Source organism: Leptonychotes weddellii, chromosome 1 (genome assembly GCF_054177405.1).
Source record: "Leptonychotes weddellii isolate Sample4059 chromosome 1, ASM5417740v2, whole genome shotgun sequence".
Lineage (NCBI taxonomy): Eukaryota > Metazoa > Chordata > Mammalia > Carnivora > Phocidae > Leptonychotes > Leptonychotes weddellii.
The window spans coordinates 30,621,997-30,645,236 of NC_138369.1; the positions used below are offsets into that span (position 1 = coordinate 30,621,997).

The window sequence follows — 23,240 nt, forward strand, 5'->3', positions numbered from 1 at the left end:
CAGATTTTTAATTGGTAGTTCTAATATGATAGGGTATAACAGGTGGTCACTCTTGCAAGGGATATAAAGATGTTCACTGTACATTCCTTTCAACCGTTCTCTAGATTTTTTAAGATTTTATTTATTTGACACAGAGAGAGAGGAAAGAGTGAGCACAAGCAGGGGGAGCGGCAGGCAGAGGAACAGGAAGCAGCAGACTCCCCACTGAGCAAGGAGCCCAATGCTGGACTCGACCCCAGGACCCTGAAATCATGACCTGAGCCAAAGGCAGCTGCTTAACCGACTGAGCCACCCAGGCACCTCAACCTTTCTTTAGATTTTGAAGGTTTCCAAATAAGAAGTTGGGGGGTGTAGATGGAGGTAAACTACTATTACAAGAAATAACTAGAAAGCATTATAGAGGGACAGACCCAAGCTGCCTCTGTTTAAATAGCTACTCTGCCATTTCTCTCCTGTGAGGCTTTTAACAAGTGGCTTCACTTCTCTTTGCCTTGGTGTCCATATCTGCAAAATAACAAACTTTCAGAGTTTTGATGTAAGCATAAAGGTAATATAGAGAATGCTGCATTGCTACTATTATTACTGCTCTTCTTATGAACTATTTAAACAACTAGTAAACTGGGAAGATCTAGAAAGAAATATAAAACTCTGGGTGCAATTCATTTTCTTAAAAATTACACTTCTCAGGGGGTGCCTGGGTGGCTCAGTTGGTTAAGCAACTGCCTTCGGCTCAGGTCATGATCCTGGAGTCCCGAGATTGAGCCCCACATCAGGCTCCCTGCTTGGCGGGCAGTCTGCTTCTCCCTCTGACCCTCCCCCGCTTTCATGCTCTCTCTCTCTCATTCTCTCTCTCTCAAATAAATAAAAATCTTTAAAAATAATTATACTTCTCAGAATAAGGAAAAAATAAGTGCCTTCTAGAAGCAAAAAATCAGCACATTGCAAAGGCCGCTTACCCAACTGATATTCATTGAATTTGAGATCTGAGATAGTCAGCAATCCTTGTTTTAATTTTTTCCATCCTGGCACATGAATCCCTTTATTTCCCCACAAGTGTTCATCCAGTACCTCCTCAAACCCTGAGTTCTCCCATCAGAAACCAGCTGATGCCAATTTCAGGCATTTCCAATGATGTGAGTCATGACTCCCATCCCTACTGCATAGGACTATACTGGACGCTCCAGTTCCTATTTCTCTGTCTTCTGGTCTTACTACTGCCTAGTACTTTTAAAGGTTTCAGACTCAGCAGGACCACAAGGGGATAGGACAGGAAATCAAATGAAGTGCCTCCCCACTCTCAGTAGGTCAGAGCAAGCACCTTTCTTCTGAAAGGGTAACGTAATTGCAGAGACACAGAAGAGATTGCAAAAAGCCTCTCTATTTAGAAGTAACTGATGAAGCAGAGAGCCCACATTATACTTCACTTGTGTCTCTACTCTGAGCCCCAGTCTCCCACTCTTTCTTAGTACAAGGGGGAGAAAAAGGCAGGGGAGAAAGCTAAGTGTAAGGTGAAGGAAGGAAGGAAGAAGAAAAAAGAAAGGAAAGGAAAGAAGGAAAAAGAAGAAAGAGAGAGAGAGAGAAAGAAAGAAAGAAAGAAAAGGAAGGAAGGAAGGAAGAAGGAAAGAAAGAAAGAACAGGTGAAATTGCTGTGTTCAAAGAACATGTTTAAAAAGCTATACATATAGGGGCGCCTGGGTGGCTCAGTCCTTAAGCGTCTGCCTTCGGCTCAGTTCATGGTCCCAGGGTCCTGGGATGGAGCCCCACGTCAGGCTTCCTGCTCAGCGGGAAGCCTGCTTCTCCCTCTCACACTCCCCCTGCTTGTGTTCCTGCTCTCTTCCTCTCTCTCTCTGTCAAAATAAATAAATCTTTAAAAATAAATAAATAAAATTTTAAAATTTAAAAAAAAATAAAAAGCTATACATATAAAATAAAGTTAGAGTAAAGGCAAATGAGAATTAAAGATAAAAATAAAAGTACTTGTTTAGTCCCTGCAAGTCTCTTTCAATATCTGCATTTATGATTTCAATAACATTTCATACACAGGTGGATAGATTTCTTATTTGTTGTTCTACTAAATTTGTGTGCAGAACCATCTCAGTAGACAAAAATAAATCTATGCACATATAATGTAGAAATTGGTGATAAGCTACTATTTGTATGTTTAAAATATAAAAAGTATATGTGTATTTTTAACATTTTCCTTTAGGAAATTTTGTTCTATTTTACTTCTAACTGAAATAGACTCCAGCAAGAAAGTGCATCATGTTTTTCATCATACTCTAAACAATATTTTAGGTGTTAAACTCTTATAAACATTACTTTTGTTGACATATTATACACGTCATTAAATACCTAAGCCCAGAATTAAAACAGAAAATTACCCTGACATGGCACTATCAACCTTAACATCACTTAGCAGAACCCATTTTCAATAGATGTTGTAAATTTTTTAATTCCAGTTAAAGATAGTGGAAGAAGACCTTTGTTGATCTCTCTTTCCTAAGACCCCACTAAAACTACAGTAAAGGAAGACAACAGATCCAAACTTACAAAAGCAAAGAAAGAAAAGGGGAGGTACCGGCAGCTGAGAGACATTCAATAGTCTTTTGGGAGATAGAAAGCAGATGGATTAGCAGTGAGTGACAGGCAGAAGTGGGTACTGAGGGGACGAGACTGATTCATTTCTAAGGGCCTCAATAGGTCCTTCAAGGTATGGAGTTGAAAGCATCAGTATACATAAAATTAAAGTCCACTAGTCACTAAACCCTATCCATATTCAGAGAGTCCACACTTCCCTAAGAGGACACAAATGGCCTTTGAACAATGGATTTGAACAGCACGGGTCCCCTCGTACCTGTTTTTTTTTTTTTAAATAAATACAGTACAGTACTGTAAATGTATTTTCTCTTATGATTTTCTTAATAAGATCTTCTTTTCTCTGGCTTACTTTATTGTAAGGATATGCTATATAATACATGTACCATATAAAATATGTGTTAATTAGACTGTTCATGTTATCGGTAAGGCTTCTAGTCAACAGTAGGCTATTAGTAGTCAAGGTTTTGTGGGAGTCAAAAGTTACACACTGCACAAGGGTGGGTGCCCCTAACTCTTGCGCTGTTCAAGAGTTAAGTGTACAACATTTGGAGAAATTTTCTAATATGAAGAAGACTAAAATAAATCAAGTGAAAAAATAAAATGAGAGGGCAGAGAATTAATGCATGGAACAGACAAGGACCTAACAGTACTAACAATAATTTTATGACTTAAAAAAGAAAAAGAAGACAAGGAGATGATGAACTTTTACTATGTGTATGTGTGTATATGTATGTGTATAAATATATATATGCCTATATACATGGCATTTTACATATCCCCTTATTAGTTTTATATATAATTATAATATATATATGAAATCCCATAGTTATGGAGTATACATATGTACACACACACACTCATTAAATCTTTGACAATAAGTAAAGTAAGGGAATAAGACTGTTTCAAAGTCATCCATCAAATATTCAAAAAAAAAAAAACCCAAAACAAAACTCCATCTCAAATCCAGGTAATAGGATACTGAAAATCATATGATAAAAACATTAGCAATAAGAAAACACTCTTGAGAATTTTTTAATAGCAAAATCAATTATTTTGCCACAGAAAATCTCTCATGAAATTCAAAAAATAAAAAGAGATGGAAAGAATGAAACCAAACAGGAAATAGTTAGAGAAACAACCCAGATGGCCCAAAATCCTATTCTAGAGATAGAAAACAACAATAGCAAAAAGCACAGTGAGATCACCAAAAAAAAAAAAAAAAAGTCCAAGATCAGAGGAATGAATAACTTGAATCCAGTTAGAGCAGACCAACACCATAACACACACTATCATGAAATGTAAAGTTTTAAGGATAACAACAAAAACATACCAAAGAAAATGGTAAGAACTTTGAGAAGCCAGAATAGGAAATATTAACATGCAGAAAAGGAAATGAAACAATTTTATTACACTTCTCAAATCCAACACTGTATATGCTAAAAACCAATGGAGTCATGCTTTCAAAATTCTAAAGGAAAATTTCTATATCCAACAAAATTGTCAATAAAGTGTGAAACAAAACGTATTTCAGACATTGCTTCAAAATTTTTATTTTCATGAATCCAATTATTTAAGAATTTGCTAGAGGGTATGCTGTAGCAAAATAAAGGAATAAAGTTAGAAAGAGAAAGACATGGGAAAACAAGAAATTCAACCCAAAAGTTTAGTGAAACAAAGCCACAGGGTCAGTTTTTCAGCTAGTCAGAATGGAGAAGATCTCTGGAATAGAAGAGAATCTGATACGACACATAAGCTAAAAACATTATAAACAAAACAGCTAGAAACAGTAAAACTGTCCAAGCAATAAAATCTTTACCTATCATAATAAGGGTTAATAAGATCTAAAATTGATGAATCAATTAATCACAGCATATGCATATTGTTTAGAAATACAGTGTTAGGGGCTCCTGGGTGGCTCAGTCGGTTAAGCGCCTGCCTTCGGCTCAGGTCATGATCCCAGGGTCCTGGGATTGAGGCCCTCTTTGGGCTCCCTGCTCAGCGGGAAGCCTGCCTCTCCCTCTCCCACTCCCCCTGCTTGTGTTCCCTCTCTCCCTGTGTCTCTCTCTGTCAAATAAATAAAATCTTTAAAAAAAAAAAATAGAAATACGGTGTTAATAGAAAATCTAAGATAAAAAAATAGTTGCAGCTGGAGAGTAGAACTAAGGATACAGAGAGGGGAGGCAGTTGATAGTCAATAATATACCAATATTAATTTGGTAAATTTAATCATATATTTTGAAATCCTAACCAGCCAGATGATTTCCAAAGCCATAGTATGTTACATTCCTAGTTGAGTCCTTACATGCATGCATACATATATCTACACGCACACACACACACACAGAGATATACACACACAGAAGTGACTCCTTGCAGTTGATAACTATATCTAAATATCTGTTAGTTTGCTATTTTAAGTAAGTCTTTTTTCTATGACACAGGTTATTTTCAGATAAAAAAAAAAATCTATCTTTATGTGCTGTACTTTTCAGATGTATTTAAGTCATCACACCATATATACAGTAATTCCTTACAAGAATATTGGCTAAAAACTTTTCTTAAAACCTCCAAGACAGGGGATCCTGGGTGGCTCAGTCGCTTAAGCATCTGCCTTTGGCTCAGGTCATGATCTCAGGGTCCTGAAATCAAGCCCCACATCAGGCTCCCTGCTCAGTGGGGAGTTTGCTTCTCCCTCCCCCTCTGCCACTCCCCCTATTTGTGCTCTGTCTCTCTCAAATAAATAAAATCTTAAAAAACAAAACCAAAAACCCTCCAAAACAGAAGCGAAAATCTCACTGAGTGTTGGGCTTATGATATTTTTTTTCCTGAGCACCTTCTCTTAGACTATAAGCTTCAGGAAGGCAGAGAACACAACTCATTCATGATTGGATCCCCACTGTAAGTAGTCAATAAATTCTTCTTGAATTAAGGAGTTAATCCTTTTAGTCCTCTTTTTCATATATAACCCACACTAATACTAGAAGACACTCGTTCCATTAAAGCTGCATCAATGCCCTATGAACTTGAGCCAGGAGAACCTTAATATCATGGAAAGCCAAGGAAGATTTCCCCACATGAGGCTGTATGTTCATCCTCTAGGCAAGTCAGGAACTCAGACGCATTAAAAAAAAAAAAAAAAAAATGAAATTCAAATACAATCCTATTCAAATGCCAAATATCTTGTCTTTTCATCTGTTCATTTTTACTTTTTGTTTTGTTTGCTTTTAATAAAACTTGAGAAAAACACTATCAAAGATGCCTCCCTCCTAAACACATGAGGGCTTTAAGAATGATGCCCAAAGAGGGGTAAAAAAGAGGGTTACTTGTGTGAGTTATGCAATTTAAATGCTATAAGGGTAGTAAAGTTTGTAACCACCCAGGACAAGTTGGTGATAACATGTTTTGAAATGCCAGAAAATCTAGTACAATATACCACTGCTAATAACAGTGATCATCTCTGAGAAATGATGCTGAGGAAGACAATTTTTGGAATAAACAAGAATTGATTTTATAATTAAAGAAAATAAGAGCACTGTAAAAATGGGTGTAAATAAAGCAGCAGCTCTCTTACCAATGTTCTGCAACAGCAGTTTTCAAACTAGGGTACGCAAACTTCTAGAAATACAGAAAGACTTTCGAAAAGGTACACTCACAATTAAGGTAATCAATCTAGATTATTCTCCATACATTGTTTTTCTTACCTAAACATATAGGATGTGCTATGATGTAAGCACATGTATGCCTGCTCTCCAACAAAAGGAGAGTTTGAAGTTTGGGGGTCACTGAAGGCCCCCTCCCCAATTTTCATCTCATTAAGACATGAAATCCCAGTAAAATTTTACTAACGGGGAAGATGTCAACTTAGAAGCTTCACAAGTGTCTCATCTCTACACTCTCCTTTTCCAAAGAATCTGAAATTCAAGAGTGACAGAATAGGCCAGGTTTACAGAAATAAGACCATATGGAATTCAGAAGAGCAGATCCATGCTCAAAGAAATAACCTCAATATTACAACAAATGATTGGTAAATGAGTGCACACTTATAGACATTAAGTTCAAATACAAGATTTAAGGTATGTTTTATCTTTTAAAAAAAAATAATTCCTTCTCTAAATGACTTTTTCAGTTAACCATATAATTAGCACCTCGATAAGAGAGCATCTACTTTAACAAAAAGTCAAAGTTAACTTCAGCTCAGTCATTCCTAAAAGAGCACATATTACCCCTGGTTACAGGGAGGGATGCCCTATAAGAGCAGGTGTTCTGTTTCTACCCCAATAGGGTGTACCACAATACTACAATGTAATCCTCACACTAGCTGGAGTTAGTGCAGCGTCACAGATTAAGGGTTCAATTCTCCACAAGACGGCTCCCAATTTGGATGCCAAGTCACCTGCCCTTCTGACCAACTTGGCTACAAATTCAGGCGTTCCCACAACCCCATCAGCTTTGATAATTCACTGGAACAATGCACAGAACTCAAGGAAGCACGACACTTACATTTTCATTAATAAGGGTACACACAGGGTAAGGTCCGGAAGGGTCCTGGACGCTGAGCTCCAGTGCCCTCCCCCCTCAGATTACATGCATGCCGTCCTCCCAGCACATTGATGTGCTGTTCACCAACCTTAAGCTGAACGAAACCGGTGTCCAAACTTTTTACAGAAATATCATTACATAGTCATGATTGAATAAATCACTGGCCATGTGATTGCACTCAGTCTCCAGCTCTCCTCCTCTACCCAGAGATCAGAAGGCTGCAAGTTCCCACCCTCCATTCACATCTTGGTCTTTCTGTGGCCATCCTGCATTCTAAAGCCATATAGGGGCCCACCTTGAGTGACTTCATTAGCATAACAAAGACAGTCCTATCGCTTAGGAAATTTTAAGGTTTTTTTAAAGTTTTTTATTTTTTTTATTAACATATAATGTATTATTTGTTTCAGGGTACAGGTCTGTGATTCATTAGTCTTACACAATTCACAGCAGTCACCATAGCACATAACCTCCCCAGCGTCCATCACCCAGCCACCTCATCCCTCCCACCCCCCTCCACTCCAGCAGGAAATTTCAAGGTTTTTAAAATTCTGTGTCAGGAAAACAGGGACAAAGACCAGATATGTTCTTTGTTATATTGCAATAGGTAAATTAAAATGGTGGGAAGATATTGTGAAATTTTTAATGAAATTTTGGGTTGAGAGAACAGCAAGAGTAGGGCAGCTTAAGAAGGGTTAAGAAGAATGAAAACAAGGAAACTAAGAACAGTGATGAAAGAACACACAGCAAACAAAGGAACTAGATCGAGGAGGAAATGACAGCCTAAGGACAGAACAGTATGGGCAACATGTTTGGAAAAAAAAAAAAAAGTTTTTGTATAGAAACAAAGCACCTGCAGGGAGAATCCAAACAGTGATGGACTTTACTTTTTCATCTAGGAGATGAACCAGAATGGTCACATTAGGTCTAGGGTTAGACACTGGAAATTCCAGTGATAAAAATGAGGATTCCCCTGTCAAGTTCCAGCACTAGGACAGGTAGCAATACTTGGAAAGTGATGAGGGAGCAGAAGGCAAGCTGAGGACAAAGCACAAGCTGACACCCTGCAACAGCCCCCCCAACTCCCAGGGGGGACATGGTGACATTCCTTGGGCACTCCTGTCTGACCTAAAGCTAAGGGAAGGAAAAACAAATGGTTAACTTATAGAGATCACAGTCCTGCAAGATATGAGTCTCCCTCAGTTTACAAAATGTCTTAGTGATTTACCAGAAAAAAAAAAAAACAACATTCTTATCAATAACCTAACTTCCAGAAGGAAATTCCCAACTATCATACTGTTAAAGCTTTACTAGAGGGAAAAACCACCTTAACTTGACAATGGCAAGGCCTCCAACATCTTGTAGGCCCTCTTTAGCATACAGAAATTCTTTTGAAAACCTCTTTTTCCTTACCCCCCACTCCCAAGTATATAATCAGTCACCCCTCACAAACCCCGGGCAGCAGCTCTTTCTGCCCTCGGGTCCTGTCCCTGTGCTTTAATGAAACCACCATTTTGCACCAAAGTTGTCTCAAGAATTCTTTCTTGGCCGTTGGCTCCGGACCTCACCCCACCAAACCTCACCTACGTTCCAAAACTATATCTAAAGGAAGCCTCTAGAAGGAGGAGTTTGCCCCTAGAAATACCTACTAAGCTCAGTCAGTAACACAACACTGGAATTGATATACTATGCCAAAAATCTATAGTATATTGTTAGTTCTACAGAATTCTTTCATTCTGTCTCAAGGATCAGGTAGATGGTAATTAACACTTCTGAGGACAACACATGTACTATTTACTGTACATTATCTCATTTGAAATGGCTCTTGAACTGGAGGGGAAGAAAGATAGGACCATGAACACAGAGGTATTGCTTGTGGAGAAGCTAACTCTTTCTATGTTCTGCACTCTCAAGCATCAATATCAGAAACTAAACCAAGACAATGTGATTAAATGGTATACAAGTAAAGCTTAAGCAATCCTGCCTACTGCCCATTAATAATACATACCTGACAAGCAGCAGGGCAAAGATTAATCAGCAAATTTTATTTGGTCAACTGAATAACTACTTGAAAACAAATAAATATGAATTTATAATGCTAAAAACCAACATATACTCCAGGTATACTTAAATATAAATACAAAAATTGAACATAGAGTAACATGTAAATGCACTAACAGAAACCACTTTTTTTCATTTTGTAGTAAGAAGTCCTTTCTAATCAAAACATAAAACTCAGAGGCATAAGGGAAAAAAACTATATATGATTGTGTGAGAAGAAAATTATGTGGCAAAAGCATATAAAAATAGTTAAATACAAGAAGAGGTTCCACTTGTGCATAGGATATAGAAAACTGCAAAAGAAAATTATTTCCACAGTAACAAACTAACAAAAAGCCACATAATTAGAGAAACAAAACTTTTTTTGAGCCCATCAGAGTCTCAAAGAACTCAGGTGAACTGATTTCCAAGGGATGGCAAGTCTTTTGAAAATGTGAACTGTTTGACTTTTGTCAGAAAAAGGGAGAAAAAGGTGGCCTGTTTTTGGAAAACCATGGAAATTTTAACCATTTCTTAAAGGACAAATGTGAGCTGGGAGCACCAAGCCCAGAGAGAAATTGCTCTCAATCTTGTACAAGGTCTTCCACTGGGTGCTCAAGAGCAATACTGAAAAGAGGATAAAACAGAGAGAGGCTCTAGGCAGTGCAGGTGTGAGATTGGTGACCAGCTGTCACAGGAGAAAAACATAGGACTTACTGTCCTAGAAACTTCTCACATACTATGTAAAAGTTATATGCAGCCCCAGATTAAGGATGGTGTTACAGTCAAGGAGGTAGAAAACCTGAGTGACCTTCACCACACTGCCACAAGACAAAAGCCACTGGCCACTGGAGGAAAAACAGGAAAACCCACTCAATCCTGGGATCTTAGAATGATAAAAACCAGAGGTCTGCTGCCACTTGCTCACTCCCAACCTTCCCTCTATAGATACAAGGGAAAGTTCAGCCACTATGGAGGTAGGAGCACAAGAAAGAACCCAGAAAAAGCCCTGCCCTTGAAATTCAGGCATACAGGGCATGCCTAAGATTGATGCTGGAGGAGAAGAGCCATCAACATCCCTGCTCCCATCACAAGACTGAGTAAAGAGCACTATCAGTCTACCACTGGGGATAGGACAAAAGCAGGGAGGAAGACTACCTCCATACAGGTCCAACACTATGCACAAGGTAACAAGAATCCACTGTCGAAGGGATGGGGAAACTGGGGGCCACTGAGGGTAATGAGAGCAAGAACAACATCAAAACAAACCCAGCTTAACTATACACTAGACTGACTCAACTCATAGCCTCATGAAAAAGAGATGGGCCTATTTCTGATCATAAATAACATTTATCTCAGTTTCCTGCTCTATATACACTGTCTTACATTAAATAACAAATTACGAGACACACACAATAAATCAAGAGAAAATGGCCTAGAAAATAATGAAGGAGAATTTTTAAAGTATTGAAAGAAAGAAAAACTGCCAACCCAGAAATTTATGTTCAAAAATGAAGGCAAAATACAACAAGAAAATTAAAATAGAATTCACCAAAAATTATCCAAAATGACAGGAATGGGAGGATGAAGTTCGAAAAAGAGAAGCAGCAAGCAAATAAATAAATAAACTGGTAGCCTCAAATCCAAGCATATAAATAATTATAGTAAATAGTAATGGACTATAGAATTCAGTCAAAAGGCAGAGATTGTCAGAATGGACAAAATAAAAACTTCACCCAAATATATGCTAGCTACAGGCTATATTTTTTTGAAACAGAAAGGTGGAAAGGAAATGAATGGAAGAAAGATATACTATGCAAAATACACATGAAGACTGAAATAGCTATATTAGGAGTAGACAGAATATATTTCAAAACAAAGTTCATTACCATGGATAAATATGAACATTTCATGAGAATAAAAAGGCCAGTTTAACAGAAAGATACAGAAATCATTACTCTAAACACAATAGAGCTTAAAAATACATAAAGCAAATTGATGGACTTAAGAGGAAAAATAAAAGGAGGGCTCCAGATGTTGGCTAGGAAGACCCTGAATTCACTTCCTGTCATGGACACAACATATTTACAGCTTATTTACAACAGGCAACTGTAGGCCAGCACCAGAAAGATAAGCCCCCAAAATGTTTGGCTTTGAAAATCAATGGGGAATAGGACCAGGAGGATCACAGAACTACAAGTAATGGAGATCTCAGTCTTAAAGGGCTCATGCACAAACCCACTCACCCTGATATCCGGACAAAAGTAATAGATTGAAAGTACCTAGACCATAGGCAATGGACAACAACATACTAATTTTAAAGCAGCTATTAGGCAAGAACCTTCAGAGACTTCATCTAGGAGGGAAGTGTGGGTAGACATGATTTTTGCAAAATCATCCTAACTTGCTGGTGACAGAGCTGATGGGTGCCATTTTTGGTGCTCTCCCTCTAAACTGCTAGTACCATGGGGTGTGCTCTCCTGACCCACCCCCTGCTCACCATGTGCAGCATCAGAGCTGCAAAAGGGTTGGGCAAGCACCCCAGAACTGCCCTACCCTTTCAAATACTGAGCCACAGTGTGTCAGGCAAACTCCCTGACTCTGTCTACCTAGTACAGAACTGAGAAGGGCACACACCCGGAGCTGCGCTGCACCCCACTCCACTCAGCAGCAAGCAAGCCAAACCAGGCCAGACAAGTGCCCCAGTCCCACTCTCACCAAGCAATGAACGGGGACACAAGTGGACCAGGGAGTGCTCTTATTCCCATGCATTCAGCTCTGAAACTGAGCCACAAGAGGGCCCTGGGCCCTGCTATCCCTGCACTGCAGCTAACGAACAACTGGGCCCAGGATAGCCCATCCCACAGAGGGATCAACTCCAAAGCAGGAATGCTGAGTACCTTGAACCCCATCCTCCCTGTGCAGTAGTCCATCCTCAACAAGGCCAAGCAAGTGCCTGGAGCCCCCACCAACCCCACCAGAAAACAAGCAGCAACCAGCAGGGCAGTGCCCCAAGTAATGACCTCCCCAAGCAGCAGACAGAGAAGCCATAACCAAGCTAGAGGAGTGCCCCAGTGCTGCCTACTCCCCGCAGAGACTGAGCCACAATCAGGACAGGCAAGTCACTCCAACCCAACTCCCCCACTCAGTGGCCAAAGAGCAATCTGTCTGCAACCTAGTACCCAGCATCCTACCCTCCCCTCACAGAAGTCAAGGCCCAATCACAACACAGCTCACAGGAAAACACCATGGAGTGCCTGGCTCTGATGGAGATGAGAGATTGTGCTTCTGGGCCATAAGGAACAGCTCCTACAGAAGTTGATTTATGCAAGGCTGAGGGAGGTACCTGTTTAGCTTAATATAGAGAGAGGAACATACAGAGACAGGCAAAATGAGGAGACAGAGGAGTATACTATAAACCAAAGAGCAAGGCATATGCCCAGGAAAAAGGTAGTAAAATTCATTTAAAATAACTAATTACTACCAAATACATAAAATAAAAAGTAGCAAAATATGTCATCAAAATATAAAAATATAAAGCTATGGACTGTGTTCAAATTTAAGGTATTATCAATTTAAAAGAGACTGCTATATACATAAGATGTTTTATGTAAGCTTAAGAGGAATCACAAAGAAAAAACTTATAGCACAAGACAAAGGAGCACAGAATCTAAACAAAACACTAAATATTCAAATCACAAGGGAAGAAATGAATTAACAATTAACAAAATGGCAGTAAGTACATACCTATCAATTATTACTTTAAATGTAAATGGACTAAATGCTTCAATCAAAAGACACAGGGTGGTTGAATGGATTAAGGGGGGGGAAAAGCTTCTTCCATATGCTGCTTACAAGAGACTCACTTCTACCCTAAAGATGCTCACAGACTGAAATTGAAGGGATGGAAAAAGATGTATCATGCAAATAGAAATGAAAAGAAAGCTGGGGGAAAATACTTGTATCAGACAAAACAGACTATAAAACAGAATGTAACAAAATACAAAGAAAGGCATTATAGGGGCTCAATTTAACAAGAGGATATAACATTTGCCAACACTTATACACCTAATATAGGAGCACCTAAATATATAAAACATATTTTAACAAAAATAAAGGGAGAAACAGACAATAATACAATAATAGTATGAGACTTTAATATACCATTTACATCAATGAATAGATCATTCAGACAGAAAATCAATATGGAAACACTGGCCTTAAACAACACATCAGACCAGCTGAACTTAATAAATACATACAGGATATTCCATCCAAAAAGGGCAGAATACACATTATTTTTAAGTGCACATGGATCATTCTCCAGGATAGACCACATGTTCAGCCATAAAACAAGTCTCAATAAATTCAAGAAGACTGAAATATTTCAAAGCATTTTTTCTGCCTACAAGGAGATTAAACTAGAAATCAATCACAGGAAGAAAAGTGCAAAAAAACCACAGAAACATGGAGACTGAACAACATGCTATTAAACAACCAGTGAGTCAGTGAAGACTTCAAAGAGGAAATAAAAAATACCTTGAGACAAGTAAGAATTCAAACACAAAGTTCCAAAACCTTTGAGAAAGAGCAAAAGAAGTTCTAAGAGAAAAGTTCATAGCAATACAGGTCTACCTCAAGAAACAAAAACCTCAGATAAACAATCTAACTTTACATTTTAAAAAAGAGAAAAAGAAAGACAAAAATGCTCCAAGTTAGAAAAAAGGATATAAAAAGATCAGAGCAGGGCGCCTGGGTGGCTCAGTTGGTTAAGCGACTGCCTTCGGCTCAGGTCATGATCCTGGAGTCCCTGGATCGAGTCCCGCATCGGGCTCCCTGCTCGGCAGGGAGTCTGCTTCTCCCTCTGACCCTCCCCCCTTTCATGTGCTCTCTCTCGTTCTCTCTCAAATAAATAAATAAAATCTTTAAAAAATAAAAATAAAAAAAATAAATAAATAAAAAGATCAGAGCAGACATAAAAAAATAGAGACTAAAAAAGCCAAGAAAGGGTCAATAACACTAAGAGCTGGTACTCTGAAAAGGTAAACAAAATTGACAAACCTTTAGCTCACCTCATCAAGAAAAAGAGAAAGGGAACCCAAATAAAATCAGAAATGAAAAAGGAGACATTATAATCAGTGCAACATTACAAAGGGTCATAAGAAAATATTATGAATAATTAGTATACCCGGGAACAATTACAACAAATTAGATGGCCTAGAAGAAATAGATTCCTTGAAACACACAATCGTACAAGACTGAATCAGAAAGAAATAGAAAAACCTTAACAGATTGATTACTAACAATGAAATTAAATTAGTAATTAAAAAAAAAAACTCCCAACAAAGAAAAGTCCAGAGTCAGATGACTTCACAGGGAAAGTCTACAAAATACTTGAAGAAGACTTAATACCTATCCATCTCAAGTTATTCCCAAAAATTGAAGAGGGAAGAGTAATTCCAAGCTCATTTTATAAGGCCAGTGTTACCCTGATAACAAAATCAAAGTTGGTTTACAGGGAACATACCTCAACATAATAAAGGACATATATGACAAACCCATAGCTAACATCACATTCAAGGCTGAAGAGCTGAAAGCTTTTCCTCTAAGATCAGAAACAAAACCAGGTTGCCCACTCTAACCACTTACAGTCAACATAGCATTGGAAGTGCTAGCCACATAAATAAGGGGGGGAAGAAGGCATCCAAATTGGTAAGGAAGAAGTAAAACGGTCACTATTTGCAGATGGCATGATACTGCATGTAGAAAACCATAAGGACTCCACCAAAAAAAAAAAAAAAAAAAACAACCACTATTAGAACTAGTGCATGAATTCAGTCAAGTTGCAGGATACAAAATTCACATATGGAAATCTGTGATGTCTCTATACACTAATAATGAAGTAACAGACAGGGATATTAAGAAACAATCCCATCTACAGTTACAACAAAAATAATAAAATACCTGGAAATATATTTAACTGAGGAGACAAAAGACCTGTACTCTAAAAGCTATTTCACCTTGATGAAAGAAACTGAAATTAACACAAATAAATAGAAAAATATACTGTACTCATGGATTGGAAAAATTAATATTGTTAAATGTCCATATTACTCAAAGCAAGTAAATAAACAAAATCTTAAAAAAAAAAAAAACAGGCAGAGGATCTAAATAGACATTTTTCCAAAGAAGACATACAGCTGGTCAACAGGCACATGAAAAGACACTCAACATCATTAATCATGAGGGAAAAGCAAATCCAGACCATAATGAGATACCACTTTATACCTCTTGGAATGGTATGAGATACCACCTTATACCTCTTCTTTTCAAGAAGACAAGAAATAACAAGTGTTGGTAAAATGTGAAGGCAAGGGAACCCTTGTGTACTGTTGGTGGAAATGCAAACTGGTACAGTCATTATGCAAAACAGTATGGAGTTTCCTCAAAAATTTAAAAATAGAACTGCCATATGATCTAGCAATTCCACTTCTGAGTATTTATCCAAAGAAATAAAAAATGCCTATTTGAACAGATATATGCACCTATGTTCACTGCAGCATTATTTACAATAGCCAAGATAAGGAAGCAACCAAAATGTCCATCAAAAGATGAATAAATGAATAAAGAAACTGTAGTATTTATATACAATAGATTATTACTCAGCCAGAAAAAAAGCACAAAACCTTGCCATTTGTAACAACAAATTCGTGAAATAAGTCAGACAGAAAAAGGCAAATACCATATGATTTCATTTATATGTGGAATCTAAAAAGCTAAACAAAGACACAAAACAAAACTCATGGATGATGGATGAAGAGAAGAGAGTGATGGTTGGCCAGAGGGGAAGGGGGTTGGTGGTCGATAAAAAGGGAAGAGGGGAGTCAAGAGGTACTAACTTCCAGTCATAAAATGGATGGGTCATCAGGATGTAATGTACAGCATGGTGACTATGATCAGCAATGTTGTATTATTGCACATTATGTAGCTTTACATGGTGTTGGGGAAAACTAAACTTATGGTGATTGTTGCAGTGTATACAAATACTGAACCATTCTGTTGTACACTTGAAACTACTATCATATTGTATGTCAATTATATCTCAATAAAATAAACGAGTTAAGACGAATCTTGACACCTTGGATTTAGCAATCGATAATTAGATAATGTTTAAGACACTAAAACGACAAACAAGAAACAAAATTAGGTAAACTGGACTTCATCAGAATTAAGAACTTCTGCTCAAAAGACACTGTTTAAAAAAAAAATTTTAAGACAGTCTAGGAAAAATAATTTGTAAAACTTACCTGATAGAGGACTTATATCCAGAATATAAAGAACTCTTACAACTCAATAAGAAAACAAATTAATGGATAGATAGCTCTGTCTCCAAAAACATTCAAAAACATCAACATGTACTAGAGGAATGCAATTTAAAACTTTAATAAGATGCCACTAGTTACCTATTAAAATAATTACAATCATAAAAGTGACAAAACCAAATGCTGAGAATGCAGACAAACTGGAATTCTCATACATGGGAATGCAAAATGGTATACCCACTTAGGAAAGCAAATATGCAGTTTATTACAAAATTAACCATACAACTTCCATACAAGCCAGTAATCCAATTCCCAAGGGAAATGAAAACTTATTTCCCCATAAAGACTTGTATGTGAATGGTTATAGCAGCTTTTTTCTTAATGGTGAAAAACTGGAAACATCCCAGCGTCTATCACTTGGTGAACAGAGAAGCAAATTATGGTATATCCACACAACTGAATACTACTTACTCCACAGTAAAAATGAACAAATTACTGACACACGCAACAATATGGAGGATTCTCCCATGCATTATGCTAACTGAAAGAAGCCAACATACTCTATCATTGTGTTTATATGTCAGTCCAGAAAACAGAGAAATTATAAGGAAAGAAATCAGATCCATGGTTGCCAGAAGCTGCGTACTGAGGGAGGGGTGGAATGCAAATATACCCAAGACAACTCTTAGGAGTGATGGAAATTTTCTTTATCTTGATTGTTATCATTACCCTTACTGTATATATTTATCAAAACTAATAAAATTTATATACTTAAAAGTGGTCATTGTTCTTATTGAACTATAGTTGACATACAATATTATATTGGTTTCAGGTGTATAACATAGTGATTTGATCATTATACACATTACAAAATGATCATCATAGTAACCATAGTTACAATCTGTGACCAAAGTTAATTACAATATTATTGACTATTGACAATATTATTCCCTATCATAGGGAACTATGCTGTACACTTCATCCCCATGAGTTTTTCTTTTACAACTGGAAATTCTAACCTCTTAATCCCCTATACCTATTTCTCCATCCCCATATCCCCTTCTCACTGGCAGTCACCAGTTTCTTCACTGTATTTATGAGTCTGTTTCTGGTTTTTTTGTTTGTATGTTTTGTTTCTTAGAGTCCACATACAAGTGAAATCACATGGCATTTGTCTTTATCTGTGTGACTTATTTCACTTAGCATAATACCCTCTAGGTCCATCCCTGTTGTCATTAATGACAAGATTTCATGCTCCTTTATAGCTGAGTAATATTCCATTGTGTATATATATCACATCTCCTTTATCCATTTATCTGTCGATGGACACTTAGGTTGCTTCCATATCTTGGCTATTATTAACAATGCTGCAATAAAGATAGAAATGCATGTATCTTTTTGAATTAGCATTCTGGTTTTCTTTTTTTTTTTTTTAAGATTATTTATTTATTTATTTATTTGAGAGAGAGAGCATGAGATGGGGGAGGGTCAGAGGGAGACAGCAGACTCCCTGATCAACAGGGAGCCCGATGCAGGACTCGATCCTGGTACTCCAGGATCATGACCTGAGCCGAAGGCCGTTGCTTAACCAACTGAGCCACTCAGGCGCCCACATTCTGGTTTTCTTTGAGTAGATACCTGAAAGTAACATTACTGGGCTGTATAGTATCTCTATTTTTGATTTTTGAAGAATCGCCACCCTCCATAATGGCAGCACCAACATGAATTCCCACTAACAGGGCATGAAGATTACAAAAGGGATTATTTTGTATATGTAAATTATGTTTTTAAAAAACTTGATTTTTTTTTTTTTAATGCAGACTGAGTAACACAGTAATTGGTCCTAAAATCCAGTAATTAGATCCCTAATAACAAACCAAAACAGAGGCAAACAGTGACAGATTCAGAAAGACATAAACAAAAAAGTTCTGTCCAGTTTAGGAGCTTCAGTGCTGTGCCCAAAGTCCAAACAGGAGAGGTCCATCTACCACCTCCCAGAAGTGATCTTAGATAAACAAAAAAAGGATTCTTGCAAGCACTGAGGATTTCTCTTCTAAAAGAAAATGGAAAGGGGATGGTGAAACAAAAATTGAATGGATCTATTTCAGAGCTCCCCACCTAGTTTTCTGGTACCCCAGGTAGCTCCAGAATTTACAAGATAAACTTTGAAGAACAATTCTCTCTCTCCCTCTTTTTCTCTCACTCACACACAGAAAAAAGATGGAAAAAACATATACCAAATATAACAGAAGTGGCTGTCCCTAAATAACAAGATTATGGAGACTTTCATTTCCTTTGGTTTGCTTTTCAGATTTTCCCACATTCATTCTTATAATGATCTTGTTTGCTCTTGCAATAAAAATTTTTTTTATGAAAAACAGGTCAAAACATAAATTAGAAAAATATTTACAACAGGACAGATCGAGCTATGTTCTTCAATATATAGAAAGTGCTTACAATCAATAAGAAAAGATTATTGAATATCCAAAAAATCACAAATAGACAAGAACTGGAAATAAAGTAGAAAATGCTTATAATCATATGAAAAGATGTTCAACCTCACTAATAACTAAGGAAGCACAAATTAAACCCACCTAGCAATTTAAAAAGTTTTATAGTTTAAGGTATCAGAGCAGTTGTGAGATCTGGCACAATCTTTCATGTAAATTGTTATGCTGTGTAAATACTGTAATGATATATCAGGGCACTCTTTGAACTACACATCAAAATTTTAAATGCACAGACCCAATAACTCAGCAATTCTAATTCTAGGAATTTGTGTATTTGTCTAGGTACAGAAATATTTGTAATATATACAAAGAATCATGTATCCGGCTCTTCAGTACCAAAAAGTATAAAACTAAATGTCCATCAATAGGGGACTGGTTCAACAAACTATGCTAAGTCCACACAACATAGGAGGGAGATATGCGGGGACTGCTACATGTTCATACATGTTCAATTTCCACAATGAAATAAAATCAAGTTTGAAGACAGTATGGAGAGCATTCTCCTCCTGTGTTTAAAAAGAAAAAAAAAAGTGCACACAAGTTTGAATACACATGGAAAGGTACTGGAAGAAACCCAAGAAAATGGTTACCTCTGGTTACCTCTAAGTAGAGAAACTTTTGTATATCCTTTGTACTGTTTCAAATTTTACCATGTACATGTATTAGCTTTTATCACCATTTAACCTTGACTAATAACGTACTGTACCTTGGTTTTCTACTATGTAAAATGGTAATACATGTCCAGCTCCTCTCAGAAGGTAACTGTGAATAGTAAATGAGAAAATGCAGATGCATGAAAGTGATCTGTAATCTTTATAGAATGTTGCATAAACTACATAAAAGTTATATATTAATGCTAATTGTGATTTCGATAATCATTTTATGACCCAGGATTTACATTAGATAGGTCTAAAGAAAATTTAATTTTTAGGTGAAAAGATAAATGAGAACTAAATGCTAAGAACATAGCTGTAAAATGTAATACTGGATGAAGGATTTTGTATTGTTTTGCTTTAAAGTTCAGAGTAGGAAAATTAAAAGGGTCAAGGAAAACATAGAAATACTCATGCAAAAGGCTTTTTTAAAAAATTCTGTGCTAGATAAAAATTTAATCTCTAACATTTTTGAGGTCCTTAAAAATGAAGACAAAAACATCACATGAAGTTCCACAAGAGCCTCATAATTAAAGGAGAGTCAGTTGAGGCCAAGGTGATCCAAAGAGAAATATGTTCCCTCCATGCTGAGTGAATTTTAAACAGGTGTTTGCAGGTATCAATAAAGCTAATGTTAAGAGGAAATAGAAAAACGAGACCTCAGAGTATTCAGCGGAGACTGAAATTGCAACAAACTAACCCCCTACACTCACTATTAAAAGCTCATTAACTCCCAGCTGTTCATCCATGAGGCTGAGAAGAAGAAAAAGCTCATGCCCTAGCTGTCACATATTTATACCAGAGGTTTTCATCTCATAAAAGGGAGAGAGAGGGAAGATAAGGAGAAGATAACAATCATAATTATCTCACCAGGCTGTGGAGAAAGCTGTGATAAGTACAATAAACCTCTCAGGCAATAAAGTCAGATGAATGTCCAAAGTCTGCCATGTAAAGAAGAAAGAAGGGTGGAAGGTAGATGCCCAGTGGCATCACGGTACTCGTCCTTGAGCTACTTACAAACCAGAACCCCATGATTCACCCCAACAGGTCACATCTAATCTACACTACAAGCAGAAATACCTGCAAATAAAATATTTTTCACCAAGCAATTCACTATGGTACACAATCATTGACTACAACATTAAATTAAATGAAACGGGGCATAGGAGTACAAATCAGATTTAAAGCAATCTGTGAACAGACTATTGTTTTCCTTAAAGAGGGATGGAACAAGCAGCTTGTTGTTGATAAAGCTTCTAGGTACATGCTCAAAATCTGGCAACCTGTAAAATGATTCCAGTGCACAGGTGTTGTGTTTGGCTTAGGGATCCTCGAAGAATTTAATTTCTTAGTTGTCAATATTTAAAAGTCAAGATATTCAACTCCATGGTCTATCTCCAGCTTGCTGATAAAATTGGAAGACTCCAATGCTAGTCCTACATTTGCATATTTCTATTAGAGACAAGTCTTAAGTATTTGAGGGTTTTTTTCCCGTTAGAGCCCCAGAAGCATAAAAATTGAAAAATACAGCTTTTTCTATACAAGTTTCATGCTATGGTATAACACAGATGGCTCTTCTTTCCTGCTCTTTTTCACTATAGCCTCTCTGTGATCCCAACCTCACCTATATGGCTGAATTCCCACATCCCTTACCACCCTTCTGCCTTGCCACCTAGCCACATTGGCCTCCTTGCTCCTCGTCAAACATACCAGTTATCTACTGACTCAGGACATCTGCACTTGCTGTTCCCTCACCTGGAAGATTCTTCCCCCAGAATTCATCAGGGCTGGCTCCTTCATCTGATTCAAGTCTTTACTCCCACATTCCCTTCTCAGAGAAGGCATCCTTGACCACCCAATTTAAAAGTCCACCTATGATCTTGGCTTTAATTCTCCCTGTAGAACTCAGGACATCTGCCATCCTCTGCTTTATTGTTTATTGTCTATTTCCCCCCCACATATGATGTTAGCCTCAAGAGGGCAAATATTTTCTTTTGTCTACTCTTCTTTCATCAATTGTCTGATGAATAACAGTGCCTGGCACATAACAGGCACTGAAAAAAAACATAGCCATCGAATGAATTAACTGTGTTTCTCATCAGAAAACAAAAGAAAAGCACACTTAACACATACCCATACATGATAATGAAGCCATGAGGATGTCACACCTCTAAAATGAGAGTACAATTTATTGTAGGCCTAAAAGAAATGTTAAGGGATATTCTTCACACGGAAGGGAAATTCTATCAGAGAGAAATCTGGAATTTTATCAGTAAAGGAAGAGGAACATAAGTGGTGAATAACTAGATATATATATTGTCTATTTTTCTCTCCTTTCATTTAAAAAAAATTGTATATGTTGAAAGCAAAAATTATCACATTATCTGGTGGGGTTTTTAATGTACATATATGTAATACATTTGATAATTATAATATAAAGGAAGGTGAATAAAGAGATTTATATGCTTATAAGGCTTCTATATTTTGCTTGGTGTGTCCAATATTAACTTTAAAGTAGACTGTGAAAGATTAGATGTGTGTATTTTAAGCCCTAGAGCAACCATTAAAAAATAATACAAAGAGATATAACCAAAAAGCCAATAGATAACATAAAGTATTAAAATTTAGCCAAGGGCGCCTGGGTGGCTCAGTTCATTAAGCGACTGCCTTCGGCTCAGGTCATGATCCTGGAGTCCCTGGATCGAGTCCCGCATCAGGCTCCCTGCTCAGCAGGGAGTCTGCTTCTCCCTCTGACCCTAACCCCTCTCGTGTGCTCTCTCTCATTCTCTCTCTCAAATAAATAAATAAATTCTTTAAAAAAAAAAAAGATTAAAATTTAGGCAAAACAAGGCAAGAAAAGGGAACAAAGGAGCAAAAAGCAGTGGTGGCATACCAAAACAAAAAAATCCAAATAATTAAATGACAGACTCAAGTCCAAACATATCATTACATTAAATGTAAATGACCTAACCACACTAATTCAAAGACAGAGATTATCAGACTGAATAAAATGAGAATACTCATAATTTAACAAAATAAGAACCCTTCATGTATTGAGGGAAAAGAGCATGCTAAAGTATAGTCAGGTGACTTGCATTATACAGTCAATTCTAAGGTCGAAGTTCAGTGTCCCATTCATATGGAGATGGGAATCCCCTGAATTAATAGCACAAATGACCTTAAATTAGACATGAGTCCAGAAGTATCAACCAGGGAACAAACTTACAATGCCATAGTAATAAAGTAAATGGATAAAATAAAATGGATCTGCAAACTTGGGGCAAAGTGGGGGAGAGTATAAGCCAGAAGCAGCAAAAAATTTAAAGGATCTCTCCCACCTTTTGTACCAACTTAGCATTAAGAAAGCTTTGTAATATAGCTTGAAATTGGGCAACGTGATGCCCCCAGCTTTGTTTTTCTTTTTCAACATTTCCTTGGTGATTCGGGGTCTTTTCTGACTCCATACAAATTTTAGGATTGTTCCAGCACTTTGATAAATGTCATTGGAATTTTGATCGGGATGGCACTGAAGGTATAGATTGCTCTGGATAGCATAGACATTTTAACAATGTTTATTCTTC

The 23,240-nt window shown here is 37.2% G+C and overlaps 1 long non-coding RNA gene across 1 annotated transcript in view; it reads left to right on the plus strand.

The window, feature by feature from the left end:
• Window positions 1-1,684: 1,684 nt before the first annotated feature.
• Window positions 1,685-23,240, plus strand: part of LOC145721625 (uncharacterized) — a 37,784-nt gene continuing 16,228 nt past the window's right edge. Inside the window, exon 1 of the long non-coding RNA XR_014145443.1 lies at window positions 1,685-1,729. This is a non-coding gene — a long non-coding RNA (uncharacterized LOC145721625). The remainder of the gene's footprint in view (window positions 1,730-23,240) is intronic.